Source organism: Leptonychotes weddellii, chromosome 1 (genome assembly GCF_054177405.1).
Source record: "Leptonychotes weddellii isolate Sample4059 chromosome 1, ASM5417740v2, whole genome shotgun sequence".
In the NCBI taxonomy this organism is placed as follows: Eukaryota; Metazoa; Chordata; class Mammalia; order Carnivora; family Phocidae; genus Leptonychotes; species Leptonychotes weddellii.
This window is the reverse complement of record NC_138369.1, coordinates 90271932-90289335: the sequence shown is the minus strand read 5'-3', so window position 1 is coordinate 90289335 and position 17404 is coordinate 90271932. Positions and strand designations below refer to the sequence as shown.

Genomic DNA, 17404 nt, shown 5'->3' with positions numbered 1-17404 from the left:
AAGGAGCCCGATGCGGGACTCGATCCCAGGACCCCAAGATCATGACCTGAGCCGAAGGCAGATGCTTAACCGACTGAGCCACCCAGGCGTCCCCAGAGGAGATTTTTTTTTTTTTATTTAAACAACAAGACCCTTGACTTGAAGGGAAAACTATCTAGGATTCATTTCTTTTAGAGTAATTTATCCCTACTTAAAGACAGATTGCCCTACATGTAACAGCTACATACAAAAAAGTTATAAAATTGTCCTTGGTTTTACAATGATAAATGAAAAACATTAAAATTCTCCAATCGAACAAGGTATGCAAGGATTTTTATGTTGTTCTTTTTTTGTTAAACAGTGAGAGCAAAATTACGTACTGGAATATAAAGATAAGAGCTGACTGAGCATGCCACTAATGGAGAGAGGGGGTATTTTCACAGAAGCAGTATTTTCCCCCATCCCATCTCCATTTGATGTCGATCAAAACATACCATTGGCCATTTAGGTAAAAAAAAAATGCAATATGCTTGCGCACATACACAGTTACTTTACGTACAATAAAGGAATGGGGGAAGGGGAAAATGAAAGAATAGAGAAAACTATACTGTAGTAGTCAGGATGTGGCGGAACCAAATTGTGGCTTTCTAACTGAGAATGTCTTCTTGGTCTGGAGGAATAGAGTTCTGGAGTAAAGTAGCAGGTTCCATTTTTAGTAGACACCTCCTGTCTGCTGCTGGAACACATCAATTCTATCTTCATCCTCCATTTCCAACTGTGCAGGTATGTCTGTTTCATTGATTGGCTGCCCATCAAATCGGAATCTGATCTGCCTCATTGACAAACCCTGTCATTCACATTAGTTTACTAAGTGGTGTATGCCTATTAATCTTAAACTGCACCACAGAACCATCCTGCCCTGCCACCTTCAAATTAATATGATCGTTGTTCTCAGTCTTGACTCCTTCCTTGGGCTTTTCCTCGGCCACGGTGAGCGCCGGAGTCTCCTCAACTGCCGCTTCACAAAAGAGGTACCAGGTCCGCACCGAACGAGCACACACCCCCAGAGGAGATTTCCATTGACCAGGAACTTAGGCTGAAAGAAAACATTTCTCAGTATAATTAGCTGCTGTCTGTTCAATGGACAGAAACTCTGATGTGCTTTATCTATGCTGCTCTTGAATAAGTGTGCAGGGTTACCACTGCAAGATCCAGAAGGATCTTGCTCCAATTCTCTAGGAGAATATTATGTGCCCTTCAAGGGCCCCAGCTCCCTAGGTTTTGTGGGGAGTCCTGATTTCCAATGTCACAATTTTGGAGAAGAAAGTTTCTACTTAGCTGTCTTGGTCTCCAAGTGGGAGACCTCTCTGAGTGGAAGAGACAGCAGAATTTCAGAGATAAAAATAACTTAATTATAAGGCATTTCATCCCTCCATAATTTAGGGTCAAGCCAGATCTGCCACCAACTCCATTTCTGAGTCCCAGTGTGTTTATCATGGGGTGTGCTTGTATGTGAGTGTGGACCCTGGTGTGTGTAGAAAGATTGAGAAGCAACTTCCCTCTGCATTTGTGCATGCATCCTCTTGTGCATGAGTGTAGAGGTAGAGGGAGCAAGGACAAGCCGTTGACGTGAGGCAGGCAAAGCTTGAGGTCGGAAAGAGAGAGAAACGAAATGACATAGTAGTAACAAGTTTCTGCAAAGGCAAGTTGGACGATTCAGGCTTCAGCACCCCTGGCTGGAGGGTCAGGGTGCCCTGTGAGTCAGGTAACCTATGAGCAAGTAGGCGTTTCTTGGGCCCAGGGAAGCGTCATACTAGAGGCAATGGTGAATCTCATCTTGTATAATGAGAGAAGTATTCATGTTTGCATCTTCAGGCCTCCCATATGCAGATGAGAACATCAGGGTTTGATAGTTTGTAGATGTGCCAGGTGGGAGGACCAGCGCCCAAGTGTAGAGAGAAAGTATGAGCAGGGCTGCAGAGGCTCCCTTGACCTTCCCTGAGCACCATACTTTCCTTGGCTCCACACCTCGTACTCTCCCATCACCTCTGCTTCTGAGGGTAAAACAAACTAAACTGAATGGTTTCCACAGACCAGAAGTGGGTGGTTCTATTTGCCTTTTTGAAGATTCCTTCTTTTTGTTTTGGAAGTCACTCCCCCCTTTAATGCCACAGGGAATTAAATGACAACGGGCCCTTTCTTGGACTTTTATCAAATAATAAGCATATTTGAGTAACTAAAAATCCACTGAAATTTGAAGAGCTGCAGAACCATACAGAAAGCGTGCTGGGTTTCATTCAGGAACCTTGGATTTGGGTTGTGGCTGTTGATCTTGGACAAATCAGTTTTTCTCTCTGAACCTCTATTTCTTAATTTGTAAAGTAGAGATACTAATGTCATCTCTAAGCTGCCTAACAGGACTAGGATGGTCAAATTAGAGCCTATATGAAATCGTTACAAGCTATAAAGTTTTGTGTCAGATGACTATTATTTTGTCCATGAATAAAGAGATTAGAATAGTAGTTCCATTCTATTATCACTCTCATTAATTCTTGCTTCATCGTTCTCTTCCTCACCCAAGTCCTGGGCTCTGGTATTCAGTAGCCACCCAACATGTGAAGAATTTTGTATATAATTTCTTCTTTCAAGGAGCTCAAGTCTGACTGCATGTTAAAATCACTTGGTAACTATACCCTAATATCTCTCATGAAATAGATGTAAGCTTTCTCAACAATACATTAGCAAATCAAAAAAAAAGAATTATATATCACAGCTAAGTGGGATTTATCTCATGAATGCAAGGCTGGTTCAACATTTAAAAATCAATTAATGTAATCTACCACATAAACAGACTAAAAAAGAAAAAAAATCACATACTCATATCAATAGATAGACAAAACACCCATTCACGATTAAAAAAAAAAACTCATCAAACTTGGAATAGAGGGAATTTCCTCAACTTGATAAAGAACATCTACAAAAATCCATAACTAATATCTTACTAAGTGAATAACCAGAGTCTTTCTTGCTAAAATCAAGAACAAAGCAAGGATGTCCCTTGTCACCACTTCTTTTCAACATCATACTGGAAGTCTTAGCTAATGTAGTAAAACCAGAAAATGATATAAAAGGTATACAGATTGGGAAAGAAGAAATAAGTTGTTTTTGTTCACAGATGATATGATTGTCTCTGCAGGAAATCCGGAAGAATCAACAACAACCAAAAAGGCCCTCCTAGAACTAATAAATGATTAAAGTTGCTCACTGAGCTGTAGCAAGAAGGGCAAATTTCTGGAACATATGCTCCAAATTCACTAGTCCTGCTTCCATGGCAGACATCACTAACCATTCCCAACCTCTTTCCCAAGGAGTCCAGACATGGCCTCAGGATCCTTCTCAGCCCATCAGGAGGGCATCAGTAATTGACCAGAGTTGCCAATGGAATCCCCTTTGGCATCTCTGCTTTATAGATTTACTCCATCTCCAAACCAGGATCGGCTATGTTGCATCTGCCTCCCCCTATTCCTGCCTCCATCTCCATGACTTGAAAAGTCCACCATTTTCATGGGAGAGATCTCCGACAGACTCTGAACAGACTCTGTAGCAGCTGTTCAGGCTTTAGGACAACGCCGTATCTTCATACAGCGTTTCTAGTCTTTAGATCTCAAGGACTTTTTGCAAACATTAACTCATTTATTTGAAAAGTCCGGTGCTATGAGGACTAATGAGATATTGTTGATGAAACACTCGGTGTTCCCAAGATGAAAGACAGCAGGCTATTCATGGAAAAGGCATTTTTAGAGGCTACTGGAAACTCTCACAGGCACTGGCTGTCTTTTTCGCTTGGCTATGAATATCATTTAAGGCCAAGAGACCAGGCCACGACGCCGTGCTTTAGAGAAGGCTTGCTGATGTGGGAGGAATGGCAGTGAGCACAGCTTGGTAGAACTCCATCCAGCATTTGTCACTTTCTAGCTTTATTATTGTAAGCAAGTTTCTTCATGTCTCTCAGCTTCTCTTCCCTCCTATGTCCGGTGGGAATGATAATGTCTGGCTCAGATAATGTATGTGAGAACAGACACTTGATGTCAGCTGTTCTAGAGCTGGGGCCAGCTGGGGCTGATTTTAAAGGGCCACCGAGGCAGTATATCTGCGCTTTAGTAAGAGACAATGTAGGGACAGTGCTGATTAAGAATCCAGAGAGGAGGGCGCCTGGGTGGCTCAGTCGGTTGAGCGACTGCCTTCGGCTCAGGTCGTGATCCTGGAGTCCCTGGATCGAGTCCTGCATCGGGCTCCCTGCTCGGCGGGGGGTCTGCTTCTCCATCTGACCCTCTTCCCTCTTGTGCTCTCTGTCTCTCATTCTCTCTCTCTCAAATAAATAAATAAATAATCTTAAAAAAAAAAAAAGAATCCAGAGAGGAGCCTTCCTTTGGCTAAAATGAGAATTAGGAGAACTTACATCTCTTAAAAATTTCTCTTATTGAACTATACTGAAAAACAAGATCCATACTGAGTTCAGCATGGCCCTAGAAGTCAGGTTATGTCCATGTAGACCATTGACCTCTCTATTAAAAACATACTAAGTGGTTGGGGCGCCTGGGTGGCTCAGTTGGTTAAGCGACTGCCTTCGGCTCAGGTCATGATCCTGGCGTCCTGGGATCAAGTCCCGCATCGGGCTCCCTGCTCAGCGGGGGGTCTGCTTCTCCCTCTGACCCTCCTCCCTCTCATGCTCTCTGTCTCTCATTCTCTCTCTCAAATAAATAAATAAAATCTTTAAAAAAAAAAAACACACTAAGTGGTTACTCCACACAGAGCTGAATAATGGGGATCAAAGAGAAAGCTTTCATTTCCCCTATGTGTGAGAAGAAACCCTTGCTACAAAATACAGGTAACACATTTCATCAATTCTGAGATGCCCACTTTTGTCACTCTGCACCTGAGATTGGAGTGCATCTTACAACTGAAGGCATACCACAGTTTAAATAACAACATTTCTTTCCTTTCTTAATGGTTCACAGAACACCTTGCAATTGATGACATCTTAGATCCAGTGAAATACAGCCATAACTATCTCTCGGGGCTGTATGAGGGCTAAAAATTAGGGAAAGGCACCTGTATTTATTATTTAACGCTGCATCACAGATTACTCCCAAATTTAGCAGCTTAAAGCAATAAACTTTTTTTGCCCTCTCACAGTTTCTGCAGCCAGGAATCCAGGAGCAGTTTAACTCCGGTTCTAAGTCAGGGTTGCTCATGAGGCTGCAAAGTGAACTGAGTCCACTGTCATCTGAGGCTTGACTGGGTATGGAGGATCCATTTCCAAGATCACTCATGCGGCTGTCAGTTGGAGGCTTTAGTCCCTGCACTGTAGCCCTCTCTGTTGAACTGCTTATGACACTGATCCTAGAGTCAGTGATGTGTGTGTGTGTGTGTGTATGTGTGTGTGTGAGAGAGACAGAGAGAGAGAGTGAGAGAGAAGGCCCAAGATGGAAAGATGGAAGCTGCCAGCTTTTATACCTAATCTTGGAAGTTACATACTGTCTTTTCTGCCATATTTTATTGGTCACAAGATAGGGATAAGATAGGAGGGCAAGGATCACCAGGTGCCATCTTGAAGACTGATTCCTCTGGCACCCAACACATTGAGCGATGGAAAGAAAGTCAGAAATAAACATTAGTTTTCTTCCCTGTGTAGCACTCTTCTTTTTACCGAATATAAATTCTGTTGGAAGAGATTGAATCTTCCTTTAGGTTTATACCAGCATCAAACTCATCCTTTCAGTTCATACAGCAGTCTACCTGGAGAGGCAGATGCAATGAGGGTGAAAGGATGTTGAAGGGAAGATTCTGTGTTTGACTACTTGGTATGGCTAGGGATGGAGAGCTTTCCTTCTGGCTTGTGTGCAAAATGGAGAATCTTAGGATTTTACTAATCTCTCTTTTCCAAGCTCTAGAGACCAGTTACCCAAGAGAACTCAGCCACCTTTATGGGTTCTGACCTTTACGGAGCAGTGGTTTGGCACCAGATGATGGTCTAAATACAAGAGCTCACAGGATCTTAGACCTAGGCTCTTTTGTTTGGGTACAAGGAAACTGGTTAAGCAAATCATCATCTGCCAGCATAATGAAAAGAATAAACAGATGAGTGTAAAATTGTGGAGCCATCAAATCCTGATTTCCAAAGTATTATGGTAAGTAAGAAGCTTAGTTATTCAAGATGAATTGAGAACAGCCCTGGGTATAGCCCCACATACCCTAAGTCTGGTTCTGAAAGTGTGGTCCTGGTCTAGCATCGTCACTTGGGAACTGATTTGAAATTCTCAGTCCTCACTTCAGGTTCACTGAATCAGCTTACATGGGAGTGGAGCCCAATGAGCCATCTGTGTTTTAATAAACCTTCCAGGTGATTTTGATGCTTACTGAAGTTTGAGAACCACTGCCATGAGAAGTTTGAGGACCACTGCTCATTGTAAAATCCTTTCCTTTGGTGTATGACATATCCCAAAAGTCATAGTCCCCCATCCCCCCTCCACACACACATACAAAGCAAAACTAAATTATAGTGTTTGGGGATGTCCTCGGATGATAAAACTATGAAGAAAAGTAAGGAAATGACCACTGTTAACTCAGGATAGTGGTTACTTTTGGAGAAAAGGGAGGGAGCTGTGGGTTGTGTAAGAAGGGGCACGGGGAGGGCTCCTGGGATAGGAGTGTTACCCCATTTGAAGGAGTGTGGGGATGCCCACTATGTGTCCAGTATGGGTTTTAGGAAGGCAGACAATGCAAATATGATGGTTGGGAATTTGACACATCCATATCCCTGCCCCCAGCACACAGTGGCGGTGCTATTCTTTTCATTAAAGTAGAGTCTCAAACAAATGAAACCCAACATCAGTATATTGTGACAAAATATAGGGTGTTTGTCAACACCAGCAACCAATTTTCCAATACTCTGGACACCAATGAGGTGTCCAACAATTCAATTTAATTTTGATACTAATTACCTGGCGTTAGTATCAGATTCCACAGATTTAAGAGTTCAGCCCCATAAGACTGCCCCCACTTCAGACACTAGTCTCAAGTCCTAGGCCACTCATACTTCAGGGGTTCTCATAACGTCCCTCCTCTATAGGCTCAATAATTTGCTAAAATGGCTCATAGGACTTAGGGAGACACTTATGTTTGTCAGTTTATTATTAGGGTATAACTCAGGAAAGCCAGCTGGAAGAGATATACAGGGCAAGATACACACAGGGGGACACAAAACTTCCATGCCCTCTCTCTGGGCACACCACCCTCGCAGCACCTTGATGTTCACCAACCTGGAGGCTCATCAAGTCTGTTGTTCAAGAGTTTTTATAAAGTTTAATCTCCAGCTCCCCTTCTACTTCCTGAAGGTCAGTGAGTTTCCATCCTCTGATTACTTGATCTTTTTGGTGACCCACCCCATCTTGATGCTATGTAGAGGCCCCATCCTAAGTCACCTCATTCCCATAAACTCAGGTGTGGTGGAAAGAGGCTAATTATAAATAACAAAAGACACTCCTATCACTCAGGAAATTCCAAGGGTTTTAGGAGACCTATGTCTGGAATTAGGGACAAAAACCAAATATATTTCTTATCACACCACACAGAAAAAAAAGATCCAAGAGGGTCAATATGCAAAAAAACTTTCTCAGTTAGATGTTACAGAAACTCGACTCTGATGCCAATGAGTTCAAGGGACTCCAGGCCTCAAACTGTGTTGTCTACACCCTTTGTTTTCTTACTGTCACTCTCTCTCCTATTCCTCTGCATCCCCTGGCTTGTTGGCCTCATTTCTCTTATTGCAGATGAGCTTCCTCAATATGGCAGTGTGTGAGCAGAATACATTGAGTGAAATAATTCCTTACTTAAATGATTTATCATCTTAGATTAGTAAATCCAGAAGAATGAGAGCTTGTCTAGCCCAATGTCCATAAGTAAAATCCAAGGATGAGCCCTAATTGCCTTGCTTGGGTCACAAGACCAATATTCTGTGGTCCCCAAGTTGAAATATTTTGACTGGGCACAAGCCATGTGTTTACACCAGTGGGTAGTTAGGGATGGCTGGGATGGGCCAAATATGCCAAGACCACATGGAATGCTAGAGGACAGTTCCCCAAAGGAGGAAAAAAGAGATTCCAGGTGGCCAAAACAATAATACATGGTTGCTATTATAACAAACCAAATGAAATTTCATCCACCCCATCTGTAGCAAGGCAATAAAAAAACTGACACAGAGTTTTTGCAGTGAAGAAAGAGGCTGTTTATTGGTAGGGCACCACCCAGAAGAATGGAGAGTCAATGCTCGAAAGTCCTGAACTCCCCAATGGCTGGCAAGTGAGGATTTTTAAGGGCAAAATTTGGGGGAGGGGTCCCCTGAGAAAGTGGATGCTGTTAATCAGAGACCCAGGAGGAAATGCTACCAGAGGTCTCCTGAGAAGGTAGACTCCATTGATGGGAGGCCCATGAGGTCATGCTAGCAGATGTTACTAATGTCTGGTCCCCTGGAGGTCTATTCCATGAGAAGAGACTTGGAATCTGAAAAATATCTTTATTTTATACGTTAGAAATTTCATTAGGTACATCTAGTGATTTTATCTTTAGGGTAGTGCTGATTAACTACTTGTAAGCTCTGGAGTTGCAGTCCTATATGTTCCTTTGGATGATAAGCATGCATTCCTATCTCCTGAGCCTAGACCTACGTGTTTTCTGGCTGGTCCAACTATGCCTGGGGATGATATGATCTGATAAGATGGATGCTGGCTTTACTATAAGTAGATTTGATGGGAATCCTATGTTGGGGTACTTTGCACCCAACATGGAGAGAGGGAATGGAAAGTAGAGAGCAGAGTGAGGTGGCTCCAAAGACCAGCTGCAGTTTGAATTCAGCAGTTCTTGGAGAAAGATGTGTGTTCAGTGGTGGGAGCAGATATTAAGGAGTCTCCGTTGACTGTCCACTTTGACTCAATCCTATCTCCCATCTAGCTGATAGGTAACACCTTGGCCCTCCCAGCCTGGTACTCTCTCCAGATATGGAGGGGCAGGGTAGTGTTGCAGAAAGAGGGCTGGATTGGGAGTCCAGGTTCTCAATCCCAGGTCTGCCCCTGACTTGATTAAATTCACTCACTTCTAAATGGTCATGACATTAGACCAGGCCATATGTAAACAGATTATGGTAAAAACATGCACAGGGCTGGAAGTGGGGAGAATTGGAAGGATATATATATATATATATATATATATCCACAAAGTTACAAAGGTATTATATTACAGATTTGTAACTTCCTTGAAAATAAAAAAATGATATAATGAAAATATATTTGGTATTATTTTAACTTAGCCCTATGAGTTAATCTTCTCTTGTATCTCTTCACTTCTTTCTTTTTTTTAAGATTTTACTTATTTATTTTATTATTTGAGAGAGATAAAGACAAAGCATCCACGGGAAGGGGCAGAGAATTTCAAGCGGACTTCAGGTTGAGTGAGGAGCCCCACCGGGGCAGGGCGCAATCCCACCACCCTTAGATCATGACCTGAGCCGAGGGTCAGCGTTTTAACCCACTGAGCCACCCAGGCACTCTCTCTTTACTTCTTTAGTGAGAGAAGTGCTAGTTACTTTTCTTTACGGGCCAGGGTAGAAAATAGCTTTGTGGACCCCCAGGGGCAGTTTCCCTTAAGAAGATATATACCGGGGCGCCTGGATGGCTAGGTTGTTAAGCGTCTGCCTTCAGCTCTGGTCATGATCCCAGGATCCTGGGATGAGCCCCGCATGGGGCTCCCTGCTCAGCGGGAAGCCTGCTTCTCCCTCTCCCACTCCCCCTGCTTGTATTCCCTCTTTCTCTGTCAAATAAATAAACAAAATCTTAAAAAAAAAAAAAAGAGGATATATACCAATTTAAACCATAGAAGACAAGTAAGTAAAGGGTGAGTAGCCTAGATCGTCTAGGGGAAGATGATACAGAGAGGCCCTTTATGTCTGGGGAGTCGAGCGGGGTGGGGGATGGGTGGCGGAAATAATGCTGGCACCCCACCTCTTGGGGATCATTGGAGAGAAAGGATGGAGAGCATTCTGTAAACAGTGGAACCCATTCCAACTCAGAGCTTCAGGGGCCAGCTCTGACTGTAGAGACTAAAAGAGCTAGCTTGAAAGGGAAGCCACATGGGGGCCGTTGACAGAGCCCGGTGCTGGAGGAAGGCACCGCCCCTGAAGAGCTCTTGCAGCCCCTTCAGACCCGGTCATGCTGAGAGCTCCTTACAGCAGAGGAAGCACTTTAAGGTGAACCAACTGGTCTTCAACAGTGACACCATGTGGCCGAGGGAAGTAAAGACAGCGCTGGGATTGAAGGATCCCGGGCCAGCCTACGCCCAAGAGAACGATGTGAGAGGGGGCAGGTCAAGAGGAAGACTGACCTTTTTGTTACTAGGCTGGGTGGGGGCCACGGCGATTTTATTTGGTATTGGTACTTTGCGTTTTGGGAGCAGTTCATACTAATTAAATACATTCTAAAATAAATGTTATAGACTTTATAGATTTTCTGAAAATCTATAACTACATCGTTTTGCCTTTTGCAGGTTTTGCTGGAGCCCCTGAGCATCGCACTCCAGACCGCTGAACACAAGCACTGTTTTGTTTCCTCTTTCACTGCATGGTGTGCCAACCTGTTTTTTTTTTTGAAAAGAAGGAAGAGGGAAGAGTGGGAGGACCTAATTTTCGAATTTCAAATGAGATTACACTGGGGCCATTACATGTTTCTCCAAGGTACCTTTCAGCTCAAATGTCTACAGTTTTATATGGAACTGTTTTATGTTTTAAAAATCTCCTGGAAAACTTATTCATGCTACTCACTATGAACTAGTTGGTTTTGAGGAACTTCCATTTTATTTCCAGCAGAATACCATAGTATTGGTCTCTCAAAGCATTTATTTATAAGTGTTTGGGGAATAAGACTGTGTAAACTAGTCAAATGGATATAGTCCATGTGGCTTAGAGTGTCATTCATTCAAACAATAGGCAGTGTGTGAGCCCCACTATGCAGCATTGTTCTGGTCATGGAAGATAGAATGATATAGAACAGAACATGGCATCTTCCTCAAGGAGCCTTCCTGGCTGGAGAGAATCACAAGATGCTATAAGATCAGAAAGGAGGAAGATCTGAGCCAGTCTCAGTTGCCAACACTGATTTTGAGGGGCATAAGGCACAGATGAATGCCAACGACCAAGCATAGAACCAGCCCATAAAATCAATAATTACATGCAGGCAGGGCTGCTCAGAAGTCGTGTGCTGAGTGTTGCAGTCAAGACTACTTGTGTTTGAATCCCAGTTCCACCCCTTAGCCGCTGTGTAATCTTGGGTATTGTTACTAAGCTCCAAGTGCCCCAGCTTCCTTGCCTGTGAATTGGAGAGAATACCGACCTCAGGAGAGGTTTAAATTAAGTAATATCGGCAAAGTGTAATGCTGAGCAGGATTGCTCTCTAAGTTGAGATTTATTTTAATAATGATAGTAAGTCAAAAATTTGTAGACCAATCAGATCGTCAGTGTATTTTTGTTATGTTCAAATCAAGAATTGACCCATTTAATAAAGAGTTGAGGGTTTAGACCAGATGAGACTTACCATATTTCTTTAATTCTCCGGATCTTGACCTTTGCTGTATATCAGAATCACCTGGGGAATCTTAAAGCCGATACCTAGACTTCAACCCCAGAGTCTGATGCAGCTGGTCTGGAGTGTGCTTTGGGCTTCAGGATTTTTAATCATGAATTAATGTGCAATCAAGGTTGAGACCCACTGGTCTGAGTATGGAGAGTGAGCAGTTCTGTCCTTGGGTCACAGGCAACCAAGGCAGTTACTGATGACTTTCCCCTTGTATACCTGCATTCTGAGCTAGAAGTTGTCCTGGAAAGAACCAGAGGGAGAGGGAGTCACCTCCACCACCTGGTGCTGAAAACTGATGGAGGCCCCTGTACGTCTAGCCCCAGGAGGCATTTGTTAGTCATTACAGTACCAGGACATGTTGCTCTGCCAGCTGCCATGGGATGTCTGGAACAGCTGGAGTTAGAAAGGTGGATTCTAGGGGCAGCTCCACCATAGCCCAGCCAAGAAACTGGCTGCCCCATCTCGGTTTTGTTATCTGTGTGTGTTTGAGGAGATGGGAATGTTGGGCTTGCATGACCCACAGACCTGTTCTTAGGTCAATGAGGTATGTGGGTAAGGCACTTTGTAAACCATAAAATACTATATGAATGAAATAAAATAACCAGTAGAGATTAGACATGCATTTTTTGAAGCTAAAAGCTGTTATTCTGTATCATTTCTGCTGTCCAGAGCTAAGTTTTCAAGCACCTTGTACCAAGTTGGAATGATTGAGACCATTTTCTGTAGCAATTCTGTGTGCTAGGTTTCACAAAAGCAATACAGCAGTGAACTCTATTTTCTGTCCTATTCAATAATTTATCATAATAAACCTTTTGAAAAACACCATTTAGGGTATGGGCCTCAGGGTAAAATGATTCCTTTTTTGTGGAAAAATAATTACTGTAATGAGTTTTCCTTATGTGTGGAACTGAAAAAGGAAAGCTAATTCAAAGTGGAGTCAGAGGCCAGAAGGTGGAGCTCTCACACCAAACCACTGGCCGCAGCCCTTGGATTCTCAACAGGAAGAGCCCTATACCTTACAACGCCAGTAGGAAGAAAGATTTTCTCCTTACCCAGCAACAGCAAGGCCAATGAGAGACTGTCACAACTCAGCCAATGGGAAGCCACTATACTTTGAACTCCCAACTTACTCCAATGGACTTTTTTTTTTTTAAGATTTTATTTATTTATTTGAGAGAGAGAGAATGAGAGACAGAGAGCACGAGAGGGAAGAGGGCAGAGGGGGAAGCAGACCCCCCCCGCTGAGCAGGGAGCCCGATGTGGGACTCGATCCCGGGACTCCAGGATCATGACCTGAGCCGAAGGCAGTCGCTTAACCAACTGAGCCACCCAGGCGCCCTCCAATGGACTTTTTGTTTATAATAGCCTCTCCCAACTCCCCCCACTTTCCTCTACAAAAGAGCGTTCCTCTCCTTTGTTCTCTGAACTTGCCTAGGGTTTGCCGTAGCTTGCATGTCCTGAATCGAAATTTTCTGCTATTCCCAAATAAACCCATTTTTGCTGGTAAAATAACTGACAGTTTCATTTTTAAAGTTAACATATACAAATATAAAGCACCTGGGTCCATGCAATTTTATTGAGGATAAAAAGTTAACCAGAATTCAAATTAAGGGTTCTAATTAGTAATGTAAATTAGAAATATAAATGATGGGTTTTCTTGTTTTGGTTTGGTTTTTGGTTTTTAGTTATTTGTTTGTTTGTTTTAGCAGAATTATTTCCTTTCATGTTATGGAGACTTTAGGGAACATTTATTTTTGTCAAAAAACAAAATTAAACTGAGTAGATTTTAAAGATCTTATTAACTTTATGCAGAGATTCATGAATCTGGCAGCATTCAAGTTAGCAAATAAAAAGGAGCCCCAAATAGTTGTACAATTTGAGAGGGTTTATAGACCAAAGTGAGCAGGAACAAGAAGTCATACTGGGCAGAAGTGGATTGGTTATTGCAAGGTTACCTTCCTTCTAGCAAAGGAAGTCTTGGACCTTGGTAGCCTGTGCTGAGCAGGCAAGCACTGATTGGTGGACCTGGACCTTCCTTTCCTGGGAAAGCTGAGCATAGAAACTTAATTAAAAGATTTGGTTTACTGACATGAGGCTTAGCAGAAGTGACTCCAATTTGGGCCCAATCTGGTTACGTTAACATCTTCCTAAATCTGACTCGGACTGCCTTGCACGTGTACTTTCTTGTATGTTCCTACAGAGCTGTGTGTGCTGTGTTGTAGGCAGCTGGATGCAGATGTGGAACTTGTAGGTAGGGACCACTGGAGAAATCTGCAGGCTTATCTCTTCAGCTCATGCTGCAGAAAAAGGTTATATGAACAAGGCAACTGCCCACGTAAGGAAAGATTAAAAGTATGTTTGAGAGGCAACCTACAGCACAGAGTCCATCTAGAGTCACACTGCCCAGTTTAAATCCCAGCTTCGATTTTTACCAACCGTGTGACTTCAGGCAAGTAATTTAATCTCTCTGGGCCTCAGTTTCCTCTTCCATTAGATGGAGGAAACAGTAGTAACTCCATCATTATGTTGTTATGGGGATTAAATGAGTTAATATTAGTAAAATGCTTAACACAGTAGCTGGAACATAGTAAACACCATATAAGTGTGAAAAAAAATACACTTTTTAACCCAGTGTTATAGCATCTATAATTTACTCTAAGGTACATTGGTATAGACAAACTATAGGAGTGTAAATTAACTTTAATCTACATCTTAGCAATGAGAAATTAACAACAAAATGCCCAATTTCAGAGTCAATTTTCTGAGGATGATTAGAGCAGAGCTTTGAATATTGCTAGATAAATCTGTACCAGGAGGTAAGTTGTTTGATTTATTGTTAAGAAGAAAAAATAGCAAATTATGGTAATAACAAAAAAGCAATTTGTTGAGTAATATGCTCTGAACAATGTCATTTACGTAAAAGTACCTTTATTCATTCAACATACATTTATTAAGAATCCACTATGTGCCAAGCACAGTGAGAGGCACAAGATATACATTTGTCTAAGATGGATGTGAAGCTTGCCCCATAGGGCTCCAAAGTGAGACCTGAAGGATGAGGTGGTGCCCACTAACCAAAGCAGGTGGGGATAGAGTTCAGGCAGTGGGAACAGCAAGGACGGGACCTGGGGGCAGGACACACTACAGGTTTGGGCAATTGAAAGGCAACTTGGGTAGTTGGATAGTGGAGGACAACAGGATAGCAAGCAGCAGATGACTCTCTGGGCATGGTTCACTTGATCTTCCCAAATCACTGGACCTATTGAACCTTGAAATTGTATTTCCTCGATTTCCATGTTGCCTCCACCTCTTGATTTTCTCCCATCTTAAATAGTGAATATTTGAATAGTGTTCCCCAAATTCATATCTATTCAGAGCCTCCGAATATGACCTTATTTGGAAATAAGGTCTTCGCTGGTGTAATAAGTCGAATAGTTGGATTAGAGTAGACTCTAAACCCAAGGATGGGTATTCTTATAAGAAGCCCATGTGAAGACACACAGAGAGATGAAAGCCGTGGTATGACAGAACCAAGCCTGGAGTGTTGTAGCGCAAGTCAAGGAATGCCAAGGATTGCCACAACCACCAAAGCTGGGATATAAGCATGAAGCAGGGTGGCCCTCAGAACCTCCAAGGAACCAAACGTGCTGGCACCTTGAATTCAGACCTCGAGTTTCCCGAACTGTGAAACATTAAATTTCTGTTGTTTTAAGCCACCCAGTTTGTGGTAATTTGTTATGGCAGCCTTAGGAAACTAATATACATCTCTTCAACTGTGCATTCTCAGTCCTTTTCCTGGTTTCCTCTTCCTGTGCATACCCTTGGTATGATCCAAGGCTTCCTTCCTTGTGATACTCTCTCCTTACATCTTCTCCCCCACACCTATTGGCAAACAACCTTACTCTCTACTACCCAAGGCAAATAGGAAAGAAGTTTGGGAGTAGCCAGGGCACTTTCCTCTATTTCAACTTTCACATTCAGTTAGTCACCAAGTCCCATTGACACTGCACTCTTTTTAAAAATTATTTTTCAAGAATAATAGGGGAGTAATACTTGCATATGATTTTAAAAGATACAGCCTGAATAGACAAATACTCAGACCAATGGAACAGACTAGACATTCCAAAATAGACCCAAGTATATATGGGAATTTAGTAAATAATAAGATGGTCACTAGGAAAAATATTAACTTAAAAAAATGGTGTAGGGACAACTAGATAGCCATTTCAAAAAAAGACAAATTAGATCTTTGTCTCATATCATAGATCAGAATAAATTTCAAATGGATCAGTAATCTATATGCAAAAAAAAGGGCATAAAAGTACTAAGAAAACATAACTGAGTTTGGAAAGAACTTCTTAAAGCTATAAAACAAGATCCCAAAGCAACAATAGAAAATCCTGATAAATCTGACTACATAAAAATAAATTTTGGGGCGCCTGGGTGGCTCAGTCATTAAGCGTCTGCCTTTGGCTCAGGTCATGATCTAAGGGTCCTGGGATAGAGCCCCGCATCGGGCTCCCAGCTCGGTGGGAAGCCTGCTTCTCCCTCTCCCACTCCCCCTGCTTGTGTTCCCTCTCTTGCTGTCTCTCTGTCAAATAAATAAATAAAATAAAATCTTTAAAAATAAATAAATAAATAAATTTTTTGGCAAGGTATAAGACATCACAAGCAATGTCAAAAGACAATGACAAATTGCTGGAAAATATTTGCAACTTATATTGGGATTCATCTCTTTAATACATAAAGAGTGCCTAAAAGTCAAAAAGAATAAAATTCAGGCCCTGAGAGAAAAATGGACAAAATCATAAGCAGACAATTCGAGAAAGAGATATACAGTTGACTTAAAAATTTTTTAATTTAAATTCAATTTAGTTAACATATACTGTATTATTAGTTTCAGGGGTAGAATTTAGTGATTTATCAATTGCATATAACACCCGTGCTCATTACATCAAGTGCCCTCCTTAATGCCCATCATCCAGTTACCTCTTCCCCCACCCACTTCCCCTTAGTTTGTTCCTATAGTTAAAATTTTCTTTTTTTTAAAAAGATTTTATTTACTTATTTATTTGAGAGAGAGAGAGAGAGGGAGAAACAGCATGAGAGGGGAGAGGGTCAGAGGGAGAAGCAGGCTCCCCACTGAGCCAGGAGCCTGATGTGGGACTCGATCCCAGGACTCCGGGATCATGACCTGAGCTGAAGGCAGTTGCTTAACCAACTGAGCCACCCAGGCGCCCTAGTTAAAATTTTCTTATGGTTTACCTCTCCTTCTGTTTCTCTCTTATTTTATTTTTCCTTCCCTTCCCCTTTGTTCATCTATTTTGTTTCATAAATTCCACATATGAGTGAAATCATATGGTATTTATCTTTCTCTGACTGACTTGTTTCACTTAGCATAATACCCTCTAGTTCTATCCATGTCATTGCAAATGGCAAGATTTCATTCTTTTTTGATGGCTAAGTAATATTCCATTGCATGTATATACCACATCTTTTTTATCCATTCATCTGTTAATAGACATCTCAGCTTTTTCCATAGTTTGGCTATTGTGGACATTGCTGCTATAAACACTGGGGTGCAGGTGCCCCTTCAAATCACTATGTTTGTATCCTTTGGATAAATACATGGTAGTGCAATTACTGGGTCATAGGGTAGTTCTATTTTCAACTTTTTGAGGAACCTCCATACTGTTCTCCAGAGTGACCGCACCAGCTTGCATTCCCAACAGTGTAAGAGGGTT

The 17404-nt window shown here is 42.1% G+C and overlaps 1 pseudogene; it reads right to left on the bottom strand.

The window, feature by feature from the left end:
• Window positions 1-109: 109 nt before the first annotated feature.
• On the bottom strand, window positions 110-1070 carry LOC102745701 (small ubiquitin-related modifier 2 pseudogene; annotated as a pseudogene).
• Window positions 1071-17404: the final 16334 nt, after the last annotated feature.